At 63.2% G+C, this 27,687-nt stretch overlaps 1 long non-coding RNA gene across 1 annotated transcript; it reads right to left on the reverse strand.

Annotated features, from left to right (window-relative positions):
* Nucleotides 1-21,006: 21,006 nt before the first annotated feature.
* Nucleotides 21,007-24,286, reverse strand: LOC120235626. Its single transcript, XR_005529467.1, has 4 exons — nucleotides 23,857-24,286; nucleotides 23,192-23,268; nucleotides 22,955-23,066; nucleotides 21,007-22,287 (listed from the first exon to the last, which is right to left on the reverse strand). It is a non-coding gene; the product is annotated as an uncharacterized LOC120235626 (long non-coding RNA).
* Nucleotides 24,287-27,687: the final 3,401 nt, after the last annotated feature.

The following is a 27,687-nucleotide window of genomic DNA, read 5'->3' on the forward strand; positions in this document are numbered from 1 at the left end:
GAGGAGTGTTCCTCATATCGCTTGTGCCAAAAACTGCTTGTATTTACCCCAAACCGTGGGTCTGGCCACCCCACGCTGGCGGCACAAGGTGGGGGTGCGGCCACGACCCCTCTGCGCGGCGCTGGCCTCAGGGTCCCCGCCAGCCGGCCTCCCCCAGGGCCTGCAAGATTTTTAGACACTCCCTGGAGGCTCTGCCTGCAGTCAGACCCCCAGGGAGGGGATCAGGCCCGAGCAAGGGACTGGCAATCACGTGCAGGTTTCATCATTTTCCATAGTCCACATGGCCTCCTGCGAGGAGGCGGGGGTGCCCACGCCACGTGCGTCCAGGGCGGCCCGGGGGGCAACACAGGACGGAGGGGGCGCACAGGCAGCAGCCGTGGCTGCAGAGCTGCCGGGCCGGTCACATCGCCCGTGACTCAGTACCCAGGGAACCTTCCGTCAGAACAGAATCCCCTCCCAGCACGAGAAGGCCCGGGACCCAAGGGACACGGGGCCCTGACTGCAAAAGAAGCCTGCACAGCCGTGTCTGCGTGTTTCCAGTCCCGCCAGCCTGGGGGGGGGAGGAAGATCCCCCAGGCCTGCAGAGCAGAGCGAGAGCAAGCCGCCTGCAAGCCGCGCCCCACGCGGGTGGCCAGAGGGCCTTTGCTCTTGTAGAAGGTACTTCTCTAGAACCATCACCAATGTGCCCCATGGTGTGCACTCAGCAACCATTGTCGGGTCACCTTGAGGCCACCACATCCCCTGGGGTCTCCACCCCTTCGAGCGCATGCTGCCTCCACTGCACGGGCTGCCCACTCCCGTCACGGAAACCTGAACACAAACAGGCAAACAGAAGGTCGAGCCCCAGGATGACCTGCAGCCTCCTCCCCCTGCACCTCAGTGCGCAGGACAGGATGACAGGGCCCTGCCCACAGCCGTGGCGCCATCGATCCAGACGGTCAAGATTTGATCAGTGACCACCCCACATCCAACTAATCAATCCCCTGACCAACCACACGGGAGGCAGGTTCCCTGTCCCTGCTGTCCCTGCGTCCACAGTGCTGCCCCGCCCCCGCCAGATGCCACCCCTCTGCTGTGACCTCCTCCCACTCCCCCCCCGCCCCCCAGCGTGTCTGCGCCCACAGTCTCACCACAGCTCTCCCTGCCAGTGCCCGCCCACGTCTTCCTTGCGTCCAACGTCCCATCCTGAATCCGCCATTGCCCCAGGGCCCTTGGGCTGGGCATCTGGGCAGCTTAGGGCACCTCTTCCGGGAAGCGGCCTTTGCACTCAAGGCCCTTCCTGGCTGCTCCTCGCCCCAGCGCGTCACCTGAACTCACAGTCAGGGCTGAGAGGAGGCGGCACCCCACCAGGAGATCTGTGCCGGGTCTGCCCCCAGGACCTGGCTCGGGGCCTGGCCCTCAGCAGGCGAGACCACGGAATGGACTCTGCTGGGCCGTTTCCCACTGCCGCTAAATCACACATCCTTCGTGTAGGTGGTGTGGGTCACCATGCTGGAGGCAGACCACCTGGGGCGGCACCACCTTCGGGTGAAAGCTCCAGCTCGCTTCTCCCTGCGGGGACGCCGGACGCCTGAGCCGGGGATCTGGGCCCTCCGCCTCCAGGGCACAGGTGCCAGCCGGTGCCCCCGCCCCGTCACTGCGCTCTCGTCACCTGGCCCTGCCCAGGCCCCTCGGCCTGCCTGCCGCCTGGCCCTGGCCACGCTGCCCCTGCTTTGGGGCTGGGCCTGGCGCCACCCTCACAAAGTGGACTGGGCGCTCTGTGCGGTGTGAGACTCCTCCCCAGACGCCTGCGTGCGGCGGGCGGGACCACACCCCCAGCGCCTGGAGCGCACAGCTCGCTGGGGCTGCCCTGCGCCTCCGCCCCGAGTCTGGGCGCCCCGCACCGTCACCCGGACAACAGGGTAAGGGCCCAGCCACCAGACGGCAAGGGCGTGCCCAAGTGTGTGCAGGCACCACGGCTGTCCCGTCCCAGGCGCCGCGGAAGAGAGGCACGGAGCACTGCGCCCCCCTGCCGGGGCCGTCCCACACGCTCTGGACTGTGTTGTGCAGGGCAGGAAGACACGGGGCGTCAGCAGCCCAAATCCTGCACCCCATCTTACTGCTGCATGCTCAGTACCCCAGCATCACAACCAGGAGCCTCACCCCTGCTGGGTCTTGCGGTCACGACCGCACTTCAAGGAAGGCGTGTTTCCAAACGTGAGCCAAGCTCCAGTGACTCTCGGGGGTAAATCACGGCCGGGCGGCAGCAGGCGCCGCTTTGCTTCCGTAAAAGCCGATTCACAAACAGGCTCTGCTCCCAGGGCCCCAGCCGAGGCCCACGCAGGCCTGCGCTCTGGAGCTCGATGGTCAGGGCTGCCCCGTGGCTTCTGCGAGGAAACCCAGAGTGGACGTGCGTGGGGTCTGCGTGAGCCCTGTGTGTGCACGGCTGCTGGCCGGCAAGTGGCTCCCGTGGCTGCAGATGCGGCATCTGACCCAGGCCTTCCCAGGTGTCGGGTCAGGTCCCAGCCTCCCAGGCCCCTCCAGCACCCCTCAGCCCCACTCTGTCCGTCATTCACTGGCCCCAGGACACAGCTGTCACCTCCCTGCTGGGGTCCAGCCTATCCCTCCAGGGCCAGCCAGCCATATGAGGCCCTGGGAAGTCCCGGAGCAGGTGCGTCCACGGCACTCAGCCTTGGCAGGACTTGCCAGGCTACTGCCCACAGGGCGGGTGCTCAGGGCGGGGCTGGGGCTGCTCACCCCTGCAGATGCCAACAGCGGGGGAGGGGCAGGGGGGCCACTTGCCCCAGCAGATGCGGAAGGCAGGGCCAAGCCGGCACCCAGGGCAGCTGGGACCTGCGGGAAGCCGGCCCCACGATGCCACCAAAGCGGGGCTCGCCCAGCTGCTGCACCCCCACCTTCTCCAGAAACGGCTCCCAGGAAGCCAGCCGGCCCCTCTGCCACCACTGACAGGGCGGGGGAGCATTCCGCACCCCAGCCACATATGGGGTCAAACACACAGGGAGCCTACTCTCGGGGCTCTGGGGCCACACATCCCATAGCCAGCAGTCACAGGGCCGTGCTCCCTCTGGAGGCCCGGGGTGGGGGTCCCTCTGGCCTCTCCCGGGGACCCAGCCCTCCAACCTCTGCTCCCACTCACATGGCCTCCTATGTGCGCCTCCGTCTTCCTCTGTGTCTCTTATAAGGGCAGTGGTTATGGGCTCAGGCCACCAAAGAACTCAGGACCTCTTTACCGCCACATCCTTCACTCAGTCACGTTGGCAGGGACACTTTTCCAGCCAGGGCCCATTCACAGGCACCAGAAGTTAGGACACAGATATATCCTTCATTCGGGCCCCTGCTAGCCTCAAAACCAACACCAGGTAAGGTCCAAACTTGGAAGTTCCTGGTTCCCAGGGAGGGGCTCCCGGAGGGTCTGACCCTAAGTCCCTGTTCCCAGGGAGGGGCGCCGGGAGGGTCAGACCCCAAGTCCCTGTTCCCAGGGAGGGGCGCCGGGAGGGTCAGACCCCAAGTCCCTGTTCCCAGGGAGGGGCGCCAGAAGAGTTTCTCTGCAGCCTTCGGCACACAGTGGGACCATCTCCAACAGTGGGACAGGCTTGCATGCCTTCAGTTGCTGTCCACTTGCCACTAAGTCGCCTAAAATGCATGGCTGTCTGGCACACCCTCATGGAACGTGGTCATAAACACGTGTCCCCAGGGAGCAGCTCCCCAGGCAGACCAGACCCACTGTGTCCTGTCCCTAGTGGACCCCACTTACCATCCGGCCTTTCAAAGGGGGACAACTGAGGTCCCAAGTTTGGAAGGGCTGCCGGGGGCAGAGGGGCTCAGGCCGGCAGCAGGTGCATCCTGGGACCCCCCCGTGGCCCCACAGGCCAGGTTCCATCCTCACCCTTGAGGGCGGGGCACCAGGCAGAGCCTGGCAAGACCTCCCATGGAGGGCAATCGGGCTGGTGACAGCACCTTCCCTCCCCCCCCCCCCCCGGGGGCCCACACACAGCGGGGGCTGGGAGCAGCACAAAGTTTCTGGTGCGCGTGGCTCAGGCCACCGGGCCCAGAAGTGCTCAGCAGAGATGACCTGGCTCAGGCACGCAACATGCTAGAACGTGCCAGAATATGCCAGTCCACTCTGCCTCTCAGAAACAGCCCTGGGTCTCAGAGGGGCTGGCTCCTCCCCGCGTGGGGCGTGGCCGAATGACTGGCTCCTCCCCACGTGGGGGCGTGGCCGAGGGGCTGGCTCCTCCCTGCATGGGGGGGGTGGCCGAAGGGCTGGCCCCTCCCCGCGTGGGGGCGTGGCCGAAGGGCTGGCTCCTCCCTGCTCAGGGGCGTGGCCGAAGGGCTGGCCCCTCCCCGCTCAGGGGCGTGGCCGAATGGGCTGGCTCCTCCCCGCGTGGGGGGGTCGACGAGGGGCTGGCTCCTCCCCGCGTGGGCCAGCGCCCCCACAGGAGCCTCAGGAGAACCCTCGGGGAGCAGGCTCTCAGCTGGGGGCCCGGCCCGGGAGGACTCCAAGCCCACATCTGTGGGTGACTGGGGAGCTCCGGGGGGTCACCCGGCCCAGGCTGGATTCATAGGTGGGTGGGAACCCGGCAGAGAGGTGGGTGGGTGGGAGCAGGTTCACACTGCCTGCAGGCCCAGGCCGGGGTGGGGGACAGCCAGAGCACAGGACCCTACGGCCCCAGCCGGGGTGGGAGCCACAGCCCGTGTGCCCCTCAGGAAGCAGCCCCTGACCCCCGCTGGTGGCTCGGTGGGGTGGGGGGCGGAGTGTCTGGGGGACGACCCTGAGCACTGTCTGAATCCCCAGGCCTGGTGAGCAGGAGACAGAGGGGCGTCACCTGCTGCCCTCACCCCGCGGAAGCCCCCACGGGAGGCTCCTGCCCCACACAGCAGCACAGCGGCCACCCCACGCTGTCTGTGGTCTACAGGGACAGGGACTCCAAGCTGCGCTGGGTCTCCAAGCAACTAGAGGCAGCAAGGAGGAGCCTGGCCCTGGGAGGGCTCAGGTGGCCTTGGGGGAGGGGCAGGGGAGGCCCCAGGTGCTGGGGGCGGCGCAGGGTCCCTGTGCCGACTGTGGCCCTTGTGGGGGACGCTGCGGGGGGGGGGGGAGCCCCCGGGGACACTGAGGAGGCGGGGCTGACACAGGCCCACCCGAGGGGGCCGGGAGGGAGTCACCAGCGGCACAGCCTGGCCGTGTAGACAGCACAGGCCTCTACCGTCCTGGAGGCTGAGAGTCCAGAGCCGGGCAGGGCGCTCTCTCCTGAGGCCCGTCTCCTCTCAGGGACCCTCTCCCAGTGCAGCTGGAGGATTCTGTGGGGACCCAGTTCAGCCCCTAACGCCGCCCGCCTCCCCGCTCCCCCGCTCCACGCTAATCGCAGAGCACACGCTGCGGAGCCCTGGGTTTGGTCCACGGCCCTTGGCTGGGACTTCACCCTGCAGGTCGCAGCCACTGAACACGTGTGGTGGGTTAAGTTTAAGTTCTAATTAGTGAAAAACGTAAACAATTTAAATGCGGCTCTTAGGTGGGCAGCAGCCACATCCCACTGGTCCACGGCCCCTGTGGCCAGTGGCTGCCACCAGGGACAGCCTGCCGGGCGGCTCAGCTCCAGAGGGCGGGCGGGCGGGCGCGGGAACCAACGAAAGACGAGTGAAGGGAGAAACGAGCCATTTTGTCTCGGGCACCGTTACTGGGGAGGCTGTCGGGAGGGAGACTTCGACGGGTCCCCAGAGCTGGGCCAGAAACACACAGGCGTCGCTGGCCACTGACACCCCGAGGGACGGCGGCCCCCTGCGCCGCGCACAGCCAGTCACCTGGCCCGGCCCGCCCGCCCCTGGGCCCCGCTGGCCACTGAGGACGGGTGGCCCCCACGGCCTCCACGCCCCCACACCCCCAGCTCTTCCGGTGGCTCCGGCTCATTGGGCCACGTGTGCAGAGTTCAGAACACACAAAAGCGGTGGACAGGCGGACACGGGGACTCCACTCGGCCTGTTCTCTGCCTTGGTGTCAGCGCTGCGTCCTGTGCGCGTGCTCGGCGGGGCCGTGAAGGGGGCGGAGGAAGGCACCATCCTGCGCCAGCCGCGGGGGACGTTCGGTCAGGAGACACACGTGTGTGACAGCCGTGCCCCAGGGAAAGCACCTTCTGGAAGGCAGAGTCCTCCACAGCCCAGGAAGGGGAGCCTCTGGAGCTCCAGAACATTCCGCAGCATTCTTCTCAAACGAAAACAGGAGAAATGTTGAGTCTCTGTCGATGTTCTCTGGGGTTCCCCCCACCCAGGCCGCTTTTCCACCCAGAGCGCCCTGAACCTGCTTCCTGAGCTCGGGCCGGCACACACAGCACCCACAGAGCCTGTCTGAAAGCACCCGCCAGCCCCACCGAGGGTAGTAGGGGTGTGGAGCTGCGGGAGAGGGGGGTGCCTGGTCCCTCAGCCCACGCGCCCCGTTGCATCCCCAGCCACCTGGCCCCTTTGAGTGAAACCCCTGCATCCTCCACTTCAATCCGACTCTAAATGGTCTCCAGCCAGGCCGTCCGCTGCTGCCCAAGAATTCACTGCACTGTCACCACAACAATTCAACCACAGAGAGGAACCTGGCAGCTCAATTGGGGGGTGCAGGGCAGGCGGACCGCCCATGGGCACCTGCAAAATGATGTCCAGGGAGCAGACACCGCAGCCCTCACCGGACCGAAAGGCACAGCAGCTCGGCATCCAGCGTGCGCGAAGGCGAGGCTGGGCGCGTGGATAACTGGGGACGGGGACAGCCCTTCCTTCCTTTCGGGAGCAGCCACGCAGCCACATGGTCTCCTCTCTGAGTCCCCGAATCCTAGCAGACTCTCCGAAGTTCGCGATTGTGTGTAGCACTGAAGTATGTGTCCCACCACTCAAAACTGACCCCTTGTCACCAGCGTCGGCCACTCGCACGACAGGTTAGGGACGCCGGGCCCTGCGGCAGAGGAACGTGCCGCCAGCTCAGGGGCGCAGCTCTGCACACGGACCCAGCGCGCCCAACAGCACTGGTAAAACACGTGCGGGCTTGCTGCGGACGCCGTACCGTTCAAGCTTTGCGCCCTCTGGGTTCTATGATGCCTTCCATTACAACCAGGGCCAGCGGACACAGAGAATAAAGGCATTTTTATTCAAAAAAAGCACTTCAGCACATTAAGAGACAGAGTTTGAAAGAGCACATACAGCACGATGATGCATCCACGTGTGTGTGCTCGTGCTTGTGCACACAGACACACAGAGCCAGCCTGGAAGAGGATTTTTCACAGTAACTATTTCTGAGCACTTTTTCTTTCCATTATTGTGATGGTTCATTCTATGTCTCACCTCACCTGGGCCACGGTGCCCAGATTATTATGTCAAACGTTATTCTGGGTGGTTCTGTGAAGATGTGTTTTGGATGAGGTTAACACTGAAAGTGGTGGGCTTGGAGTAAAGCAGTCCCGTCCCTACCCTGACATGGGTGGGCCTCATCTAATCAGTCAAAGGCCTGGATAGACCAGAGACTGACCTCCCCAGGCAGGAAGGGCTCCGCCAGCAGACGGCCTGTGGACACTACAGCCCTTCCCTGGGGCTCCTGCCTGCCGTCCACACTGCAGATTTTGGACTCAACACCGCACAACCGCGTGAACCAATCCAATTCTTGAAGATAAATCACGGTCTCTCCATATGCTGCATCTCCCCGCAGCCCCGCTACACAAGTTTCCCCGTTTCCCCAGGTGTCTGTAGTGAGCCTCACGGCTCCACCACAGTTTTGAGGGAACTTTTCAGAGCACCTGATGCCCTGAGGCACCCACCCAGCCCACAGGGGGCGGCACCAGGCCCGGGGCAGCTGCAGGAAGGGGGGCTCAGGCTCCCCGTGCCCAGCGAGGGCTGGGGGCTACGTCTGCCTGGCTCTTGATGGCGACATGCAGAAGTAGTGTCCACGAGGAGGCAAGCTCTGCAGGGGGGAGAGACCTCACACATGTGCACACACATCTGCACACACGGGCTCACACACACCTGCATGCATGCCTCCACACACACCCGCACACATGACTGCATGCACACATGACCATTCACGCCCACACACACAAACTCAAACATGCCCACACACGCAGGCACACATGATAACACACGTGACTGCACACACATGCCCACACACCCACACACATATGCACATACAAACAAGTATGTACACATACCCGCATACACCTGCACACAAGTATGCACACACAATACACACATTACCACACACAAGCACATGTGTGCAATACCCATGCACACATGCCTGTATACACACGTGCACACATGCGTGCAAACCTGCACAAGCATGCACACCTACACAGAAGTATGCACGCACGCCCCCCACACACACACACTCCCTGCCTGTGGCTGAAACAGCAGGACAACACAGGGGCCGCCTGGGGTCCTGCCTCTGGGTTGGGGGGGGGAGCGGCGCTCAGGTTCCTCCAGGGGCAGGAGGCTGCATCCCGACGGGTCCGGGATCCCCAGCAAGGCCAACTCTGAGGCCAAAAGCCAGGAAGTGCATCATCTGGAAGGAGGAAGTGCGGGCAGCAGCCGCCGTCCCCATTTCCAAGGACAGGCCACCCAAGGTGAGCAAAGTGCAGGCCAGCGCCCCACACCCGCACTTCCTGCAGCCGGGAGCTCGCCTCCTGCTCTGGGGTCTTCAGGACAAGAGGGTGCGGGGCTTGGGCCCCGTGGCCAGGAGTGCTGTCCCCGACATGTCCAGGGCTGGGGGCAGGGGCAGTATGGGGGGGGTCCTGGGCCTGCAGCCCCTCCCACAGGGCAGGAAGCCAGCCATACTGGGTACTGCTTGAAACAGGAAGGTCCCTGGACAAAAATATCTCCTGCCAAAGGCCCGAACTCACACCTTGCAGAGAGTAATTTAGATGAGAATGGGCTCACCCCTGCGAGAGCCAAGAAACACCGGCTGGCGAGAATTGATTTAATCGAACAGCCTCCCCCTCCCCCTCGCCCCCTCCCCCGCGGAAATGCAGAGCCCCCCCCCCCCCCCGCTCTCTGCAAGGGGCTGGTGGGGGGGCGAGGTTGGCTTCCTCTCCTGTTCCTGTTGTCTTTTTTTGTTGGTATTTTTTTTATTGCGGTAAAATATATACAACATAAAGCTTAAAACTTCCAGCCGTTGTCTTCACGGTTCAGCGGCATCCAGTGGGTTCGCGCCGTGCAGCCTCCCCACAGCCGTCTCCAAGGCTGCGTCGTCCTGAACTCTGTCCCCACGGAGCACTGTCTTCCCAGCGCCGCCGGCCCGGCGCCCGCCCTGCCCCCCCCCCCCCCGGGGCTCTGCCAGGGGCCTCCCTGCAGACGGGACAGGACCGTCGGGGGGGTCCCGCAGCCACACGGGCCTCCAGGTCCTCCCTGTGGCGGCAGGTGTTAGGGGGTCCCTCTTCAAGGCTGCGAATGTCCCCGTGCGTGGAGGGACCCCATCTTCTTTATCATTTCTTCCGTCCATAGACATCTGGGTCCTTACACGTTTTTGGGTGCCCTGAACCTGGGCGTGCAGATCTGTCCAAGTCTCTGCTTTTGGACCCTCTGGGTGCGTGGCCAGGAGTGAGGTCTGTGCCACACGGTCACTCTGTGTTCAGCGTTTTGAGGAATCCCCACACTGTATGGCAGCTGCCCGGTCTCGGTCCTCACCAGCAGCGCCCAGCGTTCTGATTTCTTACGGCCTCGCCAACACCTGCTTCTTTCTCTTTTTTACTGTAGCCATTCAAATGGGCACGAGGCGGCACCTTTCTGTGGTTGGGATTTCCTTAATGATCAGTGATGTTGAGCACCCTTTCCATGTGCTTACTGGCCATTCATATAGAGTCTATGCTAGTCTTCTATTTATTTATCTTGAGAGAGACAGAGAGAGTGAGCAGGGGAGGGGCAGAGAGAAACAGGGAGCGAGAATCCCAAGCAGACTCTGCAGCGTCAGCACAGAGCCTGACGTGGGGCTCGAACTCACGAACCACGAGATCATGACCTGAGCTGAAACCAAGAGTCAGATGCTTACCCGGCTGAGGCCCCCAGGCGCCCCGTCCTATAATTTTGATGTTTAAAGAAAGCTGGTGTCTCCAAATTCACGACACCACTCCACGGAGGAGACAAGCTGAGCATAAGTAGCAAAGGAGGGAAGTGACGGATGTGCCCTAAAGTGTTTTTGTCTTCAGCAAGCGATGCACCACCGAGGCGAGAACTCTGGCCGAGTGACAAAGTCTGGAGCGTGTTCTGGGCAGCGCTGCTCCCTGAGAGTCGGAGGCGGCTTATGTGTTCACGACGGCCGCGCTCCATGAAATATTTAAGCAAAAAGAAAACAGAGTGTGCCGGGCGGGCGGCGGGTTCTCTGACACCAGAGCCAGCAGCCCGCGTCCCGGACTCCGGCTCAGCCTCCCTTCCAGGGCAGCCGAGAGCACGGCCCAGCCTCCTTCCCCAAGAGAAAGCACCAAATTCAGCTAGGGAAGGACTTTCCCCTGAAATGTCCCTGGAACAGAAACCCGTGACCCCGTTGTGAAGCTGCGCCAGGTGTAGATGTGCCGTCTGGGGCAGGGGAGGGGGAGGTGTGCTCTCCTGGGGTCCACGGACGGGGCAGAGGGCCCAGCCCAGAGGGTGACGTGGGAGCCCGTTCCCAAGGACAGCGGTGTGGGGGACCAGCGCCCGGCAGGAGCCGGCAGCAAGCCCAGGACGCTCCCGCCTCGTCCCGGCTCCTGAGGGAGCGTCCCCCTCCGAGTGTGCGTCGGCGCCTCCGAACACGCAGTGCGGCTCCGTCTGGAGCAGTTCCGAGACTGGGCGGTCAAGCCCCCGCCTCCTCCTCGAGTGACAAGGGGCCAGAACACGCAGACACCCGCCTAATACACACACGAAGACGCACAAACCCATGTGAGTGTCCTGAGCCCCCAGGTGTCCTGCTCAGGCTCCGGACTCTGATGCCCGACATCAGCTTCAGAGAAGCAGAGAGGCCAGCTCTGCGGGGCGGGGGGGGGGAGGGGGGCAGGGAACAGGCCTCTGCCAGGTGAAGCCCCCCAGGAGCAGGGACTCAGGGCAGCCCATAGAGGTGAGTGCTGGGGCGGGGTGACCCCCAGAGACGGCATCAGGCCTCTGTCTGAAGCCCCCAGACCTGCAAACCAGTCCGGACCAGAGACAGGGAGGTGGCTGCAGGGGGTCTAGCCCCTGGGGCGCCAGGCTGAGCTGTGAGGAGTGTGGCCCAGGTCGGAGGGGTGGGCGAGTGGCTGCGGCCACCACTGTCCTCGCAGCAGCCTGCCCTGGCCAGCCCTCTCCCTCTCTCCCTGCCCATCGGCTGCGGGCGGGTGGGGCATGTCCTCTGGGGTCTGATTCCGGATCTGGGGCGGCTGTGCGACCCCACAAAGGAACTGCACGGGGAGCCGGCACCAGCGCTCGGCTGGGAACAGGGGCACAGCCCGGTTAAGCCACCTCACCTTTCGTAACCCCCAATGTTGCCGTGGTACCGTGGCCCCATCCCTGCCCAGCTGCAATCCCGGGTGGGGACAGGCACCGCCGTGCGGGCAGCAAGCCTCTCACCCGCCTCCCTTCCTGGCACAACGCCCTGCCACCCACAGGAGGCCACCGAGACTCAGCGTGCTCCAGGGAAGGGCCGGCTGAGCCCGGGGCCCGGGGACTGGGCGCCAGGATGGGCCGTGTCCTGCCCCGTGGCGGAGAGAAGGGGCAGCCGCCGACGTGCCAGTTCTGCGCGAATGCACTCCGGGCAAACGCAATGGCCCGCAGCTGCTCTAAGGGCAAAGTCAGAGGCTCAGCCTGGCCGTTCCGGGAGGCACCACAGTCGGGCAGCCTCTGGGCCAGGAGCTGCCGCCCCCCCAGGGTCAGAAAGTTCCCCTGGGTCACACGGGGGAGGTGACCTTGGGGGGGGGGACAACCTCTACACAAAAGAGCGCTGAAAAGCCCGACTTGCTTTTTGAACTCCCTCCACGCAGGTTGTCTTTCGGGGCAGGCGGAGGGTCAGGTCATTGGTGCCCCCCAACCCCATGGTGGGCGTGGCACACAATCATTTGATTGATGGCCGGCTGGACCAGCGCCACAGCGCAGGAGCCCAACCTCGGATCGGAGTGTCAGCCAGGGGACCAGAGCTCGGAACGGTTTCCACACCTGAGGGCTGAGGTGGGGGAGGGGGAGGACGGAGGTCTGACCCACAAGGAGAGGGAAGGCGTGTAGGGGCGAATTCTAGGGTCAGGCGGGTGCCTGGCCCCACACAAGCCCCTGCCTGCCTTCCACCACAGCAAGGACCCCAGCACAGTGCCCGTCAACCCGTCAGCGTCAGCGTGAGGGCGACAATATCGATGGGCCGAAGGAGGGCAGGACCGGCGGACCCGAGCTCGCCTCCCGGCGCCAGACCCTCTCCGCCGGGCCCCAGCCAGCCTGCTGGGCACCAGGACACGGGGGCAGAGGGGGGCAGAGGGGGCAATGAGGAAGTGGGGGCACCGGGCCGCGTCCCTGCCCCGGGGGCGGGGCCTGGGCCCTGCTGGGGGGAACGCCTCCACGCAGCCCACTCAGAGTCCAAGGCCCCAGTTCCTGAGAGGAAGGCCGGGTCAGGGCGGCCAGCCCAGGCGGGGGCGTCGGGGGGAGGGAACCACACCGCAGGAGGGCTGCCTGCCGCTGCGGGGGAGGGGGCTGTTTCCTCACCGTGCTGTCCCGTCCCCAGGTCTCCCCTGACCCCAACTGTCACAACGATTTCCCTCGGAACAGAGGGGCAGGTGCAGCCCCAGGAGCCATCAGTTGCTCTGACCCCCAGTAATCGATGAGCAGTGAGCGGCAGTCACTGTCACAGAGGAGACAACAGGAAGGCTCCTGGGTGAGCAGGGGCGCTGCGGGAGGGACCCTGCCCGGCCACCCACGCCAGGAGCCCAGGCAGCGGCTCCCAGGGCTGAGGCTGGCGGGGAGGGGGCAGGGCCTGAGAACCGCGCGGCCACCACACTGACAAGCGTCATGGCGCCCGGACCTGGCGCTCGAGCAGAAGTGGCGGAGACACACCCCGGCGCCCACCCCGCGTCCTGCCCCTGTCGTCTGAGTCCCGACCCAGGCGGTCTTGAGCGAGGGCGTCTGCAACGCGGGTGCGGGGAGTGCGGGCCGCTCAGGTCTCATCCCCGCGTTAGACGTCAGCACAGGCCTAAGGAACCTAAAATCTCCTCTCTGCCCCGAGCTGGTCCTCACCGTGGGCACCCCCACTCTCCGGTACTACCCTCCCCACCCGGGCGGACCCAGGCCCTTCGCCCGAGGGCCGCGACCCCGCTGACCTGCGGACCCCGCTGACGGCAGGCTGACCCTGCACCTGAGAAGCCGCAGGTCATTCAGACATGGGCTCCGGCAGCCCTGGGGCGCGGGGGCCTGAAGCTGGAGGGCAGGGGCTGCTGGAGACCCGCTTGGCCTGTCCTCCCGGTGGTCGGCACCCTCCCCCACCCAGGGCAGGGGGGGCCCTCCAAGGGGCCCCGTGTCCATATGCCCCCCCCACACCCTCCAGGCGGGACCACCGGGTGCTGGCCGGCACTTCCTGAAGCCTCCCGGTCCCAGCGCTCAAAACCGGAGGAAAGTCGCTGGTGGACGATTCAAGTGAGGGGGTGCGGGGCCCACTCGGGGGGCACACAGCCTAGGGCCTCACGGAGGTGAGTGCGATTCTAGGAACACAGCCGTGGCCCGGGCCGCGCTGACCCTGGGCATGTCCTGGCGGTCTCCAAGCACCCCCGCCTCGGGCTCCACACCCGAAGGGGACTTGCCTGGACGCCCCCCCTCCCCGGGGACAATGAGGTCAGACGGCGCCCCGGGGCTCTCAGCCGTCCGTCCTCCCGACGACGGCCCCAGCGGCGCGCGGCCCCCTCCGGGCGCGCGACACGACAGAAAGGGGGCGTCGGGGCCACAGCCACGCTCCCCAGGGGGGCGCGCGGTGCACGCGCCGCACCAGCCCGGCCCCGCGCCGACCCCGCCGCCGCCGCGGCTCCCCACGCGCGCTCGCCGGCCCCCGCGGCCCCCGCAGCCCCGGCCCGGGCCGCGCACGGACGGGGTGTCCGGGCGCCCCGGCGGGCGACCCCGCGCGGCCGCACCTACCGTAGCGGCTGGGCTCGCGGCAGTAGCGCAGGATGGGAAGCGCGTCCGCCCTGGGCGCCTCGGGGGCGGCTGCGGGGTCGCGGTCCGCGGCGCCGCCCGGGCTGGGGCGCTGGCTGCCGCCGCCCTCGGGCCTGGGCCCCGCGACCCCCGCCCCGCTCTCAGCGCGGGTCACCATGAATCGCTGGGACATGGGTGCCCGAGCGCCAGCCCCAGCCTCCGGGTCTCCGGGCGCCGCCGAAGCTGAGGGACTGGAGCGGGGCCAGGGCGGCCGCGGGCGGGGCCCGGGTCTGCGCGGGGAGGGCGGGGCGCCGGGGGGCGGGGCGCCGGGGCGGGGGCGGGGCCGGGTGGGGGCGGGGCCCGGGTCTGCGCGGGGAGGGCGGGGGCGGGGCGGGCTCCGAGGGCGGAGCCCCGCCTCGGGGACCCAGCGGCGTCGAGGGCCCGGGCGGGGGGCGGAGAGGGGTGGCCTGCGGCTCGGAGCAGCCACCGGGACAGGGGCACCCAGGCTCCGTGAGACGCGGAAACCCTGCTCTCCAAGCCAATATGTCCCTTCAGAACAGCAGAGCCTTGAGGGTCTCTCTGCAAGACCTTGGAGCCACCCCTCCCCCAAACCAGGCCGCAGGGGTCAGCGCCGGGGCCGGGGAGACACAGGAGGCCTCTTTCTGGTCTGGAAGAGTGACCACCCCCAGGTCCCGTCGGGCACCACTCCCCATGAGGCCAGTGCCGGAGTTTCCCGGCATGAGCCAGGGGGAGGCATCCAGGACCCAGGGTCTGGGGGAGGGCCCCCTGGCCTGGCATGCCCCACCCCCCAGTGCTGGCCTCTTGACCACTAGGGTGCTCAGCACTTGGCCCAGGAGGTAAGGCAGCCGGCCTCAGGCCTCAGCCTCGGACTCCTACCAGGACGGAGCCAGTTGGGAGGAGGAGGTGGGACCCGGGGGCCTGAACTATCCACTCTGTTTCCGGGTCCCTGCAATATAAACACTTGTGTTAATATTGTTACCACTTGGTGTTTTTAGTAAAGCACTTTACAATTTTCAAACTCTTTTTTAATGTTAATTTTGAGAGAGAGAGCGCATGAGTTGGGGAGGGGAGAGAGAGGGAGACAGAGGATCTGAAGCAGGCTCGGCACTGACAGCAGGCGGGGGGGGGGGGGGGGGGGGGGGGGGGGGGGGGGGGGGGGGGGGGGGGGGGGGGGGGGGGGGGGGGGGCTGAAACTGAGGAACCAATGACATCATGACCTGAGCAGAAGTTGGATGCTTCGCCAGCTCAGCCACTCAGGTGCCCCTATTCAACATCTTTTGTGCATGTATTTGTTCAACAAATATCCCTGCCTCTTTGAAGCATACATTCTAAAAGGGAAGCAGAGGCAAGAGTTGTGATGGAGGAACAAATCAAGAAGGGGTCTAGAAAGGAGAAATTGTAAATGCACATCCAGGAGATCTGGGAGCAGTGATTAAAAGAAGGCCAGTGATGAGCTGTGTGTGATTTCTAACTCATTCGCCTCATGGTCCATGATAGCTGCCCCTGGTCCAGCCATCACATTTGTATTCCAGCAGTAGAGGGAGGAGACAGGAGAAGAGCAATTAGCCCCCACTCCCAAGAGAACAAGTCAGAAGCCACACACAGTACCTTTGCTTGACCCGTGAGCCAGAACTTAGTCATATGGTCACACTTGCCCGTGAAAAAGTTTGGGAAATGTCCCCACTGATGTCTGGGGGGCTCTGTTTACAAGGAATAATGAAAGGTTAGGTATTTGGGGCACAGTGAGCACAGGAGGAAATAAAGATCCAAGGTCTGGGATATTGAGGACTCCTTTCTGCACCCACCCTCTCCTTACTTCCCCCGCCCCCACTCACGTGGTACAGAGGAGACAGCCAGGGCCGGAGTCCTCGCCCCGGAAGGCACACCTGGCCCCCCATCTCATTCCTGGACAGCCTCCTTGGGCTCTTGTGGGTGCTCGGGAGGCCATGCAGGCGGGGGCCACTCTGGGCAGACCCCGTTCTCAGGCACAGATGGGGAGGGCAGGCCTGCCCCTCCCCCACCCAATCTCAGCCAGTATTTTCTAGGCCCTTTCTGCCCATTGTATTTTTGCCCAAGGTGAACATTTGAGTTATTTTGGGAAGTTTTGCCCCAATACATCTATGCTTTGGTTGAAAAGGCACCTGGTCTATGTAAGTAATTTTGCTGAGAATTGGCACCTTTATGGTGTCCAATCTTTTCATCCAGCCTGGGGTGGGGGCTGGGGGGGGGGAATTTGTCACCGGGTTGGTTGGTGTGTGTGTGTGTTCACGTCTTGTTACCGGTGTAGCGGATCTGGCGACCGTGTTGGTGATGCACGCTTCCTTCCGCTTCCGCACGCTCTCTCCAGCAGCTTCTCCAGGTCAGCCCTCAGGCTCCGCGAGGGACCTTCCCGCCTGTAAATAGCGGCAGCTTTGTCTTTCCTCGTTGCTGTGCCTCCTCTGTTTTCGCTGCCCTTTTTGGTCTTGGGATTTTCTAGAACTTCCAGGGCAATATGAAACAACACATTTGCTAGAGCCCCTCGTCTGGTCTGAGCGGAAACGGGAACAGTCTGGTGCCTCCCAGCGAAGCGGGGTGCTGCTCCCGGAGGGCAGGGCTGAACCCCACAGCCCCCGCCGTGTTCCGTGGCCAGAGACCCCTGGAGTTCACAGGGCCGGGAAGGACCACTGAGCTCCGCTCTGTCCACGGAAAACACCGAGCAGCTGTGGCCGGAGCTTCCCAGCACTGGGCTCTCTGCCCCCCAAGTCTCCCACGGAGGAGAGTCCTTCTTTCGGCCTCACCTCTCAGCCAGTCTTCCCGGGGCGCCCTCTCAACACCATCACCCTCTACCTACTCCAGAATCTTAATCTATTCAGCTAACATTTTCATAGCCTCTAAGTTTCAAATTTATGTAAGTATGTATGAGTGTGTGTGTATATGTGTGCCTGCATGTGCGCATATACATATATGTGCACGTGTGCGTGTGTACATGTGTGTGCACGTGCATGCATGTCTACATGTGTGTCTGCCTGTGTGTGCACGTGCATGTGTATACATATATGTGCAAGTGTGCCTGTGTGTGTGCACACGCATGTATGTCTGCATGTGTGTATTGTGTCTGCCTGTGTGTGTGTGTCTGCATGCGTGCATTTATTGGTTGGTTGACTGTTAATTGAGGTCCCAGGGTCCTGACCAGTGAGAACAGAGCAGCAGGACACAGAAGGCCATCCTGGCACCGGCCCCGCCCCGACTGGGCGCTCCCAATCCCTGCGTTATTTTCCGGAACATCCACGAGCGGCATCCACTGTGCGGCACGCAGCCTGGACAATCATAAAGCACGTTTCACCTGCCCCTGTGGCTGCATGTGCATCTCGGGGAAGCGCCTGTGCTCAGTAAGGGGCGGGAGGGCTGTGTGGCCTCAGGCTGTGGCAGAGGGTGGGCTCTCGCATGGACCCTGAAGGCCACGGCCCCAGAGTCCTTCCGTTGGCAGAAGACAGTCAGCAAAGGGAGTGTGTGTGCGTGTGCGTGCATGTGTGTGTGCACACCTGTTGGGGTGGGGCCCTGCACACACAGATGGGAACAAGCAGGTAGCAATGACAGTCCTCTGGTGTCTGATGGAATGTGTGCAAAGGCTCCCACTGTCCCTGACTCCCAGGCGGTCACTCTGCACAGACCTCTCAGACAGAGTGACTATCCGGGGGCCGTCCACAGAGTCAAGGCCGAAAAGGGGCCCTCCCAACTGCTGTCCACGCGGCCCCAGGGGACCCAGCGGCTGCCCAGAGCCACCCCTTCCTCGGTAGGTGCCAGCCCAGAGGTCTGCGCTGTGATGCACCAGGCGGGCTCTGGGCAGGTGTTAATCAGAACCCACGGCTGGCCAATGAGCCGACAGCTTGGGTGGTGGGGAGACTCCAGGGCACCCTAGGGCCCACCAGCTAGTGCTGGGCGCTGGTGGTGGGAGCACAAAGACCCTAACGCCTGGACCCTTCACCCTGGAGCCCACACCAGTGACTCCAGGGGCAGGACGCACCCCCAAAACACACACACCTGAGGCTCGGCCAGAATCAGACTTCCACCACCCACTCAGCAGGTCTGTGTCTTGGGGGGGCTTTGGATGGGCCCCCCTAAAACCTGGAGCCTGTCCCCCGTCAGCTGCCCCCGGGAAGGGAGAAGGCGGAAAAGGTGGGTCTCCCAGGGGGACGGGGCCCTCCTGCCAGGAGCGAGCTCCCAGAGAAGGCCGGGCAGTGAGCAGAGGGCGGGTCATGGGGGTGCGGGCCAGGCGAGGAAGACACAGAGCAGAGATAGAGGTGGGGGTAGCGGCGGGGGAGACACACAGACAGACGGGAGGCAGGGCCCCACTGGACCCCTCCCTGCTCCCGGAGCCAGGCCCGCACGACCGACGGACGCCCCCTCCAGCCGGGCTGCCAGGCTGTGCCTGGGCCTTGGGGCCCCTCAGAGCCCTCTCGGGCCTGGGAGGGCGGCACTCACGAGGGCGGGACATTGCCCGGCGGTGTATGAGGCGGCCCTGAAAGTGGGCCGCGGTGTGCGAGGCCGTTCTGGGTGCCGGACTCACCCCTAGGCGGGGGGCAGCCTGTCTGGGGACGGGCTTCTGGTCTGCAAGTCCCTGTGCACCTCGCCGCCAGGCCAGCGCGTCATACCTCGTTCAATTGTCCACGCGTCCCGTCTGTGAGGGTGACCGCTAAGCTGTGGGGGACAACCCCTCCGCAGATGATGTCACGTTGATACAGAGCAGCCTGGAGGTGGGAGGGGAGAGCGGGCCCCGCTGCCCATCCCCCAGCCCAAGCCCTGGGCCTCACGCTCAGCCCGGAGCACAGACGGGGCCACACGTGGGGCCCAGGGGCCCAGCCACGAAGGCTGAAAGGGCGCGTCCCCCGCCGGGCCGAGCCGGGCCGTCCCGGGCCATGGCTGGTGGGCGGGCCAGGCCTATGCGCCAGGGGTCTGGGCCACGGGGCGGACACCACCCCAGCGAGGAAGGAGCCCCCCCAGGCCCTCCCCTGCACCTTTATAGCGGACACCTGAGTGTGCGCCTGACCATGAGCGGACAGCCCGGTAAGGCCCGTCCTGCCGCGGCTCAGGCGCCATGCCTTCCGTCCACCCCCAGCCTGCACCATCTCGAGCGGAACCTCAGCCATCAGAGAGACTCCCTGTAAATATTCCGATGGTGACAATGAACCGAAGTGGAGCCCGGAGGCTGGGAGGCGAGGCGGGCAGGCAGCCAGGTCCCCCGCGCCGGCGCGGTCAGGAATCGGAGGACACCCTGAGCCCCGCTTTTCTCCAGAAAACGACTGCTCCCAACTCCCCTCCAGAAAACAAAGGTCCTCGCCTTCGTAGACTCGCTCTCCGTGTGGCTCCAGCTTGCCAGTCCCGAATCCTAGCGCTTTCTGAAACATTCCAGTGCTGTTAACCTCCAGCGTTGTGCATTTCAGAGCACAGCATGGAGTCAGTGCCTCCACACACACCCTGTGCTCATCGCAAGCGCACACCCTAACCCCCACCCGTTGCCTCCGACCCCCACCTTTCCTTTGTTCATTTGTTTTGTTTCTTAAATTCCACATATGAGTGAAGTCACGGTATTTGACTTCCTCTGACTGACTAATTTCGCTAAGCAGAATACCCTCTAGTTCCGTCCACAACGTGGCAAAGGGCAGGATTTCATTCTTTTTGCTTGCCGAGCAACCCTCGGTTGCGTGTATAACCCGCGTCTTTATCCGTTCGTCCGCTGATGGACACTGGGCCCCGGCCACACTGTGCCTGCGGTCGATAGCGCTGCTGTGAACGGTGGGGGCCACGAGCCCCTTCAGAGCAGCGCTCCTGTGTCCCTTGGGTAAACGCCCAGTAGTGCGATTGCGGCTCGTAGGGTAGTTCTATTTTCACTCCTTGAGAAACCTCCACACGGTTCTCCAGAGTGGCCGCAGCAGCCTGCGCTCCCACCGCCAGTGCGAAAGGGCTCGCTTCCTCCACACCCTCACCTCCACCCGTCTCCTGTGCTGTCAGCGCGGCCATTCTCACAGGCGTGAGGTGGTGTCTCGCGGTGGTTTTTATTTGCATTTCCCTGGTGATGAGTGACGTTGAGCATCTTTTCATGTATCTCTTAGCCGTCGGGATGTCTTCTTTGAAGAAATGTCTGTTCATGTCTTCTGTCCATTTCTTTTTTTTTTTAACGTTTATCTTTGAGACACAGAGAGAGAGAGAGAGAGAGCAGGGGAGGGACAGAGAGAGGGGGACACAGAATCCGAAGCAGCTCCAGGCTCCGAGCTGTCAGCACAGAGCCCGACGCGGGGCTCGAACCCACAAAGTCGAGATCATGACCTGGGCCGCAGTCGGACGCTCAACGGACACCCAGGCCGTGTCTTTGGCCCATTTCATAACTGGGGTCTTGGGTTTTGGGGGTGTTGAGTTTTATAAGTTCTTTATGGATTTTGGGTACGAGCCCTTTATCAGATGTGCCATTCGCAGCGTCTCCTCCCACTCCACGGGCGGCCACTTCGTTCTGTCGATTGTTTCCCCTGTTGTCCAGAAGCTTCCATCCTGATGAAGCCGAGTGGTTCCCGTTGGTTTTGCCTCCCTGGCCCCCGCAGAGCGTCACGGCAAGACGCTGCGGCCAAGGTCAGAGCCATGACCGCCCGTTTTCTCCGCTAGGATTTTCATGGTTCCCACATTCAGGTCCTTAATCCCTTTTGAGTTTATGTTTGCGCGTGGTGTGTGCCAGTGGGCCGGCCGCTCTGCCGCGTGTCGCCCTCCGGGTCTCCCAGCGCCACTCGCTGCAGAGAACGTCTTCCTCAGGGTGTGCTCTCTGCTGCTTTGCAAAGATTAACGGACCACGCGGGCACGGGTTTCCCAAGAGACCCGTTCTTGCCAGAAGAATAACTGACTTTTATTGTTAAGGCTCACAGGATTCGTGGCACAAACCCTGCCCCCAACCCGAGAGCTGTGTGGCCCTCGGCAGCCGGCTGGAGGCTGGTCCCCCGGGCTCCAGGCTCCAGGGAGGGCAGCGTGCCCCCTTTGTGCGAAGGGCCCCGTCCTGCGAGAGCGGGGAGCCCCCCGCGTCCCTGCAGGAGTGTGGGGGCACGGGGAGGGAAGGGGTTGGCAAGCACCCTGGAGTGTTCTCAGGCTCGCCAGGGGGCTCGGATGCTGTGGGATCCCATTTCCCACTGCTCCTTCACTGTCTTTTTAAACACTGCCCGGGTTTCGGTTCTGAGAAGGCCAGGACACTGGTGCCGAGCCGCTCCCGCCCCGGCCGCCCCTCACTCCGCCTTTTCCCACGACCCTTGGCCAGGCTGCCACGTACACAGGTCTGAGTTAGTAGCAAGCCCGAATGGGCTCACCGGTTGTAACAAACGTAGCACATTGACACAGGATGTTCACAACAGGGGAGCAGTGTATGGGGACTGTCCCTATTCTCCACCACATTTTTCTGTAATCCTAAAATCGCTCCAAAAAAGGCTGAGATAAGGAAACGAAATGAGTGGGAAAACATTTATTTTTTAAGACATTGAAGTGAACCAGCTGGGTTAGGCCATCCTGGAATATTCATTTTTTTCCCTCCGTCGTTTCTTGAGTTCTGTAGCAAAGGTATGACCCGTTGCTACCGGGGGGACAGGGACAGCAGGGGGTACCAGCCTCGGGGGCGCATGTCTCTGCCAGCCAGGCCCTCCCAAGGCCCCACCGTGGGCATCCCAGGTGTCCCCCCACCGCGTGGGCAGAGAAGGGGCGCCGTGGGTCCCCGTGCTCCCGTGGCTCTCCCTCCGCACCCCTGTAGGGCACATGACCTTCCTGGGCCTGCAGGGTGGCCCCCAGAGCCGTGCCCACCCTCCTCGTTGAGAGGCACAGGAGTGCTCCCCTGTGCTCGGGGCAGGACTCTGCGAAATGGCTCCTTTTGGGGTGCCTGGAACTGTGTGTGGAACGGCTCTGGCTGGGGCGGGAACTGGGTCCGAGGTGGCCCGTTCGGGCTAACTCAGGCCAGCACCACTGCCTTCCTTCCCTCTGTGGCCCGGGGGGCTGGTGTCCATCCCAGCTGTCACAGCCTCACTACGAGAGTCTGGATGACGGTTCGGCAGCTGCTCGCCAGCCCCCCAGCCTCGCCCAGGGTCAGGGGCCGCCCTGCCCCAGCGGCGTCGGGCTGGACAGGCCTGCTCAGGCTGATGGTGGTCAGTGACTTTCTGCAGCTGAGACTTGTCCTCTTGTGTCACCACGAGGGGAACACAGCCGGCTGGCCTGCTGCCCTTGGAGAAGAAGAGCCACAGGACAGCTCCAGGGCCAGCCCTCAGGCCAGGGCTGAGGCGAGGCAGCCACGCCTGGACGGACTGGCCCCCTGCTGGCCCGGCAACGCAGGAATGAGGGATACTCATGGCCTTGGGGCCTTAGCGCACCAACTGCTAGCAGACAAGCTTGCTCTGTGGCCCTGAAAAATTCTCTCCGGGGCTCAGTTTCCTCCCATTTGAAAATAGAATCAGGATGGTGCCTTCCACACAGGTCTGGTGCGGGCGGACGTGTCTCAGGCCACGGGAACTCCCTGCACAGCACCGGGGGCCACTGCTCTTGTCCCTAACTCTATACGTGGCCAGGACTGGATGCGCCCACCGGCCACTGGGCGTGTCCCGACTCTGTGAAGAGTGTGTTTCAATGCCCTGGCTCAGAGCCCCCGTGTGTGTGTGTGTGTGTGTGTGTGGTCTTGCCTCCTGCAACCCGCTGTCACTCACCATCAGGAGCCCGAGGGACAGATGCAGTGAGTGGGCCCTGGGGGCAAATCTGGGGGCGAAGGCTGTAGCGGACGGTGCTGGACGTGTGCCAGGGAGTGGTTCGCACTCTTCACGCTCAAGGCCGAGGGGCGGCAGGGAGGGTCTAAACAATAACCCCCCCAACACACACACACATACACACTGACTTTGAAAGATGCTTCCCAGCTGCAGGGTCCTCGCCGAGCCAGCAAAGGAGCAGGTCAGCCATTCTGGGGAGACAGGGCTGGCCTCCATACACACGGGGTCCCCAGGACACCCCTACAGGGAGTTGTATTTCTTCTGGTGCCACTTCCCCACTTTTTAAACGCCCACCAGGAGGTCCCCTGTGTGCCTGTAGGACAGCTCCTGCCAGCCACACACCTTCTTGGACGGAAGCAGCTGACCTTGGTTCTCCCAGGGGACACGCCTGTATTGTCTCCTGCTTCCGCATTCAGGAGGGAGCAAAGTGCCTCTGATGTTCCTAAATTAACAGGAATGATGGGTGAATGGATGACAGATGGATGTATGATGAAGGGATACATGGACAGATGGCGGGTAGAGGGAGGGATGGTGGATGGACGCATGGATGGATGTTGAATGGGTGGATGGATGGATGGCGGAGGGATGGAGAGATGAATGGAGCGAGGGATGGCGGATGGATAGAGGAACAGACGATACAGGAGGATGGATGATGGGCGAATGGATAACGGGGGGATGGAGGGATGGATGATAGATGAGGAGAGGAAGGGCTGATGGAGAGATGGATGGGTGGTGGTTGAATGAATGGATAGATGGATGGATGGATGGATGGATGGATGGATGGATGATAAAGCAATGAAGGGATGATGAATGGTGGATGGATGGATGGAGCGATGGACAGTAGTTGAAAGGATGGAGGGAGAGAGAAACGATGGATGAATAGAGGAATGATTGGTGGAGAGATGGATGGATGGTGGGTGATGGGGGACGGATGGAGGAACAGAGGGATGCTGAACTGATGTAAGAAGACATGATGAGTGGGGGATGGAATCATAATGGAAGCGTGGATAAGTGTCTGGAGCCTCCTTACAGAAGGGTTGGCATTCAGTGAATGTTCATTCTCATTATTTCTTCTGGAACATGTTGGAATGGCTATTGTTTGCGCTCGATCTTCATGGCTATTTGGCTTAACTTTCGCATCTCTCCCTTGAATTGTGTGTAAGGTAGATTAAACCCTCAAGGAGTTTAGTCTAGACAAAGAAAGGGAGAAAAAGAAAGGTGAGGAACCAGGCGCGCGGCAAGGCACGTGAGCCAGGACTGGCTGCAGAGATGGGCTGGCTCTGAAGGCCGCTGGGGTCATGAGGTGGGAATGGGCAGAAGCCGAAGCCAGGGCCGGAGGGGACCACACGGGACCACGCAGGAGGGCGGCTGGACAGCAGGGGGTGGCCCGGGCCCTGTGGCCACCCCTGCCCCGTCATCCTACCCCACTGGGGAAGCCCGGGCTTGTCCGGATGCCTGCCTCCCTGGGTGAACGCCAGCAGGTGCCTGCCATCTGATTCCATCTCTGACCGCCCCCCCCCCCCCAGGCCCACCCTCTTGCTTTTTCTGGGTTTTGCTGTGGCTGCATGTAAGTGTCTAGCCAACGAGCTGCGGGGGTAGGTGTGAGGGCGAGGATGGGGAAAGAGGCTAGCTGACAATGCTCCACTTGGAGTGGCAGCCCCTCCTCAGGCCCGGGCAGGGGTGTGGTCCCTCTGCTTGTGCCCTGTGCTAGCGCAGTGGGTGGAGCTCTGGTCTGGCTTTGGGCTCATTCAGCAGAGTGTCTGGTGCTTGGGGATGAAGTTGGACAGGTCAGCCCAGGTTCCGAAATCAGTCTCAGGGGATCCCAGGGTCAAGGTGCTCAGACATCCCCATGATGGACCTTGAACCTCTCCTTCCTGGAAGCCCCTGCCCCAACCCTGGCCATGCCGCTCCCAGGTCATTGGGTCAGCACTTGGCCATGGGCTCCTCTCTATGGTGAGACCTGCCCCACTTGGACATGTAAGCACGGAAACTTGGGCCACCCGACCTGCTGCCTTGCTCAGCATAGTGACCCGATCCTTTGGGCTCCTTTGGCCCCTCAGTCCCCTGGGAGGTCAGGTTTCTAGGGCTGCACATCTCAGCCAACTCAAACTAGGGGTGTCTGGGGAAACCTTGGCCCTGAGCCTCCCCGAGCTACTTCCTTGGGGACACCTAGTGCATCAGAGCCTGTGGCCCTCAAGCTTCAAGGTGCTGCAGACCCCAGTTGGATTTGCCTCCCATTCTAGGTGGTCTGGGTGCTGCCCATGGGTGGGCAGTCTGAATCTGAAAGTCTTCTCACATCACAGACATTCTGCTCTTTAAGAATGACTAAGACAGGACACATTCAGTACATTCAATCTACTTCTCATCACCCATCCATCCACCCACCCACCCACCCATCCATCCATCCATCCATCCATCCATCATATCCATCCAACCATCCACCATCCTTTCACCATCCATCTATCCATTCATCATCCATCCATCATCCATCCATTATGATCCCTCCACCCCTCCACCACCCATTCATTATCCATCTACCCCTCCCACCCTCCCTGCATCCATCTGTCCATCCATCCACACATCTATTCATCTATCATCAATCCATCCATCATCCATCCATCTGTCATGGTCCATCTATCACTCCACCATCCATCCATCATCCATCCCCTCATCCATTCATGCATCCACCCTCCATGGTGCAGGGCATGCCGAAGATCAGATGCTGCACAGGGCTGGGGACACAAATGGGAGCCCCCGGAGCAGCTCCCTCAGGTGACTCTATCAGGAGGAAGCAAGGGCAGTCAAGGGCACGTGTGAGGAGCCCAGAGAAGGACAGAGTTGGGGTGAGCAACACAGTGTGGAAGGAGCATAGGGCCCCCTGCCCGTCAGGATAAGATGGGGGTTCGGAGCAGTTAGGAAGAGACAGAAGTTGTCCGCGCTGAGGCCCCGGCTGCAGGCAGCTTGGAACAGAGGAAAGATGAGAGACTGGCCCTGTTTGGAGTTTCCCAGCCACATTCAGCCTGTCACACTCCTGAGCTGAAGTGGCCTCTTTCTTCAGTTACTGAGACATTTTCAACGTGCTCACCTGTCCCTTGGGGTCCAGAGATTGATAATAAAAACAAGTGACATAACCTCCTTGATCCAGTGTTTCCCTTTTCCTCCACTCAGGCTGCCCTCCCTCTGGGCCCTCCAGTGGCTCCCTACTTCCAAGTGCAGCTCCTGTGTGCTTGGCAATGCTCCTCTCCCCGCTCCCACACTCCGCCTGTCTCGCCCTCTCCTGTGAGCGCCCTGGACCAGCGGCCCCGCCCCCGAGTCCCTCACTGGCCCCCCCGGCTCCCCCAGAGATGATTACTCCCCAGGATCGGCTCATTCCCAGCCTCTCCTCGCCCCTCCCTGCCCCGCCACCCCCCCACCGTCCCCGTGTTCTGCCGCGTGCGCCCAGATGTGCCGGGCCTGTCCTGCACCGGCCGTGCTTGCGGTCCAGGCCAGTGCTCTGGACACCGCCTGGTCTCCACGCGGCAGAGACGGGCAGGATCCAGGGATCCACACGCGCAAGGCGTTTCAGCCCCAGGCAAAGGGCCTTGCGGGTGGACAGGATCGGCCGGTGTCCCTTCAGCCGGTGCAGGGTGTGGTCGCTGCCCTCAGCCTGGAGGCGGGCACAGGCTCCTTGTGTCTTCGGGGCCAGACACCACCGGCCGGCGCCCCGTGGGACTAGAGGCTGGTTACAGGCTGTGGCCGGAACAAGTCAGACTCCGGGATTATCTAGCAACGGGAAAGCTGCCCCCCAGTTATCGCTGAATAGCCTTTCCACCTTCACATGCCCAAGTCTTACCCCCCCCCGCCCCCCGCCCTGGAGAACTGACTGCGTTTGGAGCTGGTGAGGTCTTTGGACGGGGCTGCTCCGTACAGAAGGGGCCCCGGGGACGACAGGCACCAGGAAAGCCGGGGAAGGGCAGGTTGGGGGTGGGGGCTTGGAGAGCCGGGGCTCGGGCCCTCCTGTGCCCAGCCTGCTCCACAAGGGTCTGGGAGGGCCGATGCCATGTGCAGACCCTGCCCCCAGGGGCCTTCTCGAGAGTCAGCGCACCTGAGGGGTCCCGGCCTCCCGGGGCCTCTGTGGGGTCCGTGCGGCAGGGACCATCATTCCCAGGGCCCCTCAGGCCAGCAGCGCTCTCACCCGGGGCTCAGGCTGGGCACACGTTCTCTTCGCCCTCCCGACCCGACCCCCAACCCCAGGCCAGCCCCGGCGGCCTGCTTCCGGCCTGTTTCCTCCACGCTTTTGCTCAGGGTCCCCTGTCAATGCCTTGGTCCTGGTCCCTTGGTTTCCAGGACACCAGTTGGCCTAAACTTTGCCCCACCAGCCCTGGGGCCGCACTGGGCCCTGCCCCCGGCTGACCTGGAGCTGGGGTGGCCCCCTGGCCTCACCTCCACGTCTGTTACTGACCCGCGTGTGTCCGCGGCACGCCATGGCTGTCCGCTGAGTTCCGCCGGCTGTCAGGGCCCTCCCGCCCCGAGGGACCTCACGCCCTTCAATGCTCTCAGACTCCACTGGAGGCCTTGGATGCTCTCAGGAGCTCCATTCTCCTTCCATGAAGTAGAATGTTCTGGAACGTGATGATCACCCAGAAGGAGCAGTGATACTTGGGAGCAGAAGGCAGAACAGAGGGATCAGACAGGCGCGGGAAGCCTAGCGCCCTTATGCGCGGCAGGTGCGGCCGCCAGCAAGGCCTCGGGGAGGCGCTGCTCACGCATCATGACAGCAGCAAGGGGAGGGGACTGGCGAAGTCAGCTGACGCATCCGCTCAGCCGTGCCGATGAGGACAGGCCCCGGCGACCGCGGATCTGTCTCCTGCTTCAACAGTGT

The sequence above is a fragment of the Hyaena hyaena genome, unplaced genomic scaffold (assembly GCF_003009895.1).
Source record: "Hyaena hyaena isolate Hyena2069 unplaced genomic scaffold, ASM300989v1 scaffold_134, whole genome shotgun sequence".
NCBI lineage: Eukaryota > Metazoa > Chordata > Mammalia > Carnivora > Hyaenidae > Hyaena > Hyaena hyaena.